Raw genomic sequence first — 3,617 nt, forward strand, 5'->3', positions numbered from 1 at the left:
TTCTCACCCACCTCCCAACAGGTTGCGGAATTCTCGTAACATTTAAAACGTTAATTTTCGATATCTTTTGTTATGCCTATAAACTCGTTTCGTTCCTGTCCTGCAGAACTATCTATTATTTTTTTAGTCCTTTTAAGAATATCTTCCGGACTCCAAACCAAATCTAAAAACATATCCTCCGCCTGCTATATAAATACATCAGTTGTTGATGTTGTGTTCCTTAAAATAAATATCATAAATATGTATCATTGAATTGATGGAATGAAAAAAACTTCACTGCCACCAAAACATAAATAATACAAAACATCTAAAACATAACAAAAAAATTATAATTTGCACCATCCTTCTCCGGGCCGCCACCAAATCTACCTCCATATCCAAACGATTACTCTATAGAGAACTCCAGCGATTAACACTGTCACTCTGATTGAAAGGAAAACCTCCCCCAACTAAACAGTCCTGTACATACCTAAATCTGTAATCAATTACAATTCTGTTCTCATTCAACCATGATAAATACTAGCCTAGGCCTGAATTATTTCATTTCAACCTGTTCCCTTTCCCCTATTTAATAATCTTTACCTAGTCACTTCCTGAGTTATAGTTCCACTGTCCATTGGCTGGTCCTCCTCCTTGCTGTGGTCCATCAACTGCTTAACCTTGTCTGTAAGCAAATCTCCCACATCAGTCATAACCTTCTCCATCACATTGTTAGCGACAGCGATCTGTTAATCTGTGCTACTCCTTTCTACCAATTCTCCGCCTCCAACAACCGCCTGGTTTACGACGCCACCGCGATGCATATCTGTAAAACTTCAATATATAAATAGGGAAAACACATGATTTTTATATCATACTATTGCTTAAAACTTTAAAACGTCACAGCAAAGTGTACGGAAACCCTATCGCCCCCTCATTCTATTCAATATCTCCTTGAAAATATGTATGTTTAAGTTTAAATTGATAGATAGATTTGTGGATGTAAAATTTATCTATCTATCTATCTATCTCTAGATTATCAATTAATATATCTAATAGCTAAAATATAGAGTTCTACTCCCGGCCTACCGAGCCTGCACAATTAACCCCTTCATCTTAACCTATACCAATTAAATATAAACCTTAAATATTTGCCCGTAAAACTGTTGACATTTTTGAACTTAGTCATAGTTATGTAGATTGATATATTATCAAAAGTTATCGCTTTTCTGCCATTATTGATATTGATTTCATCAGTCTCTCTCATAACATCATTAGTCTCTCTCAAAACCTGCTCCTGTCAACAACAAGCAACTCCCTCTCCCAAACTGGATCTAACCAGCTGACCCGGCTGTATCATAACGGGAAATCCAGTTCAACAAACATGAATAATACATACAGGCTCCTACAGTTGTATAAAGCTGGAGTAAGTTCTGGACTGGATTTGAAACTTCCCCTGTGGACTAGAGATGGACAAGAATTCTTCTCTTTTACTCGTTTACCCAGACATAGGCACAAGGAAACCTATAGCTCTACCCAGAAAAGAAGATGGAGGAGAGAACGATACTTAAAACCTGAAACTGAGAAAACCAACCAAGTTAAGGATAAGGAGCAGAGAACCACCCTAGACAATGTGTGGAACCCCCTGAAGGGGCAGAGACCCACCCTAGATGATGTGAGGAACCCCCTAAAGAAGCAAAGTCCAACCCTAGACGATGTGAGGTCCCCCCTGAAGGAAAAGAGACCCACCCTAGATGATGTGAGGTCCCCCCTGAAGGTGCTGAGACCCACCCTGGATGAAGTGAGGTCCCCCCTGAAGGAGAAGAGACCCACCCTGGATGATGTGAGGTCCCCCCTGAAGGTGCTGAGACACACCCTGGATGAAGTGAGGTCCCCCCTGAAGGAGCAGAGACCCACCCTAGATGATGTGAGGTCCCCTCTGAAGGAGCAGAGAGCCACCTTGGATGATGTGAGGTCCCCCCTGAAGGAGCAGAGACCCACCCTGGATGAAGTGAGGTCCCCCCTGAAGGAGAAGAGGACCACCCTGAAGGGTGTTAGATCCTCATTAAAGGAGGAGAGGCGCCCATGGAAGGGAGGAGGACTCCGTAACCCTAAGAAGGATGTATGTCCCCCTAAGATAGGAACCATAGTGAAATATTTGGAACTTATTCCCCAGCTGGATGGAGGTTGTAGAACAGACAAACATATTCCTACTCCAGGTACACCAAAGATAATATGTATATAGATACGCAGGCAGGTATAAATTTTGAGGTCTTGAGAAAAAGTTCGATCAGCACCATCTCTGTCGTACGCATGACATTTTATCCTCTTGATTGTTGCTAATTTATCACTTTGTTTATGCGTGAAAACACCAAATGCGTACTATAGTATCAACAATGTATACTGCATATTGTACTTAATGAAACAAATTAATCAATGCAAATAAAACTGAGATAGGAATTTGACTAGACAAAGTTTAAATGTGCAAGTTGCACTGAATGGCATAAGTAAATTAGCGCAATTTAAATAAAAATTATGACTAAAAAGTACATCGAATCTAGGACAAAGTCCTAATAGCGGACAGGGTCCGATCGAACAATACATCCCATTCAACACTACTATGGTCAGTTTCTCCAGGCTCTTCATGGCTCACAACTGGCTCATCACCCCCTTAACCCCAAAAACTCAAAAAAACTCCATTACTTTCCTAAAATGATCATCCTAGGTTTGGTGCGCTCAAAACTTCAATTTGATTGGTATATAAAAAAGTAATGAGCCAGCCCCAGTCCATTATCCCCTTTGATAGCCTTAGTTTAATTTTTTAAAATAATTCAAATTTGCCATGATATTACCCAAATAAGTAAACAGTCCCTTTAAACCTCTGTTTTTTAAACTTTCCAAATTCATAGAAAATTCTGCAAACAAATGCAGGAAGGAACTGTTAATCTTTTCTTTGTTATTATGCAATAAAGTTAGCCCAATTCTGGCTGGGGGGGGGGGGTTTAGGTTACCACCCTCCCCCTGACATTTTTAGAGACGTTAAAAGTATTGGTCTGAGGCTCTTCAAACTTTTTGAGTTTTCTAACTAACACATGCTCATCACTTTTGGCTCAAAGTGGGGATTTTATACCTACTGCCTGAGTCTTCAGGCATATTGCCTGAATGCCTTGTCTTACCTTTACCTGACTAAATCTATATTTAGACCTACCTCCGGTCATTGGATGTTTGTGTTACCTTGACATTTACTTTTATTGGTCAAACAGGTCCAGATAGCAACACTTGAACTATACAGGATGCAATACGCGTACTGTATGCTTATATAACACAAATGTGTATTTCCTACAGATGGCAGCAGGGGGAGAAAGGAATATAGAAAGTAATCAATTTGCTGTAGATGTCTCTGCTTGCACTTTATCTCAGAGGGACAAAAATTAGTTGTCTGCTAAAAGCAATTAAGGAAGGAGGTTTCTACCTGCCTGCGTATCTATATATATATTATCTTTGTGGTACACTCTTCCAGACTGAACCTGAATTTAAGCTTGAGAAGGAAGAACAAGAATCAGATCCTAAACCACCCCTTCCTCCAGGCTGCACCTAATTTAATCAATCCAATATTCGGATATTGTCAGGATAAAAAC

Source organism: Eurytemora carolleeae, unplaced genomic scaffold (assembly GCF_000591075.1).
Source record: "Eurytemora carolleeae unplaced genomic scaffold, Eaff_2.0 scaffold247, whole genome shotgun sequence".
Taxonomy (NCBI): domain Eukaryota; kingdom Metazoa; phylum Arthropoda; class Copepoda; order Calanoida; family Temoridae; genus Eurytemora; species Eurytemora carolleeae.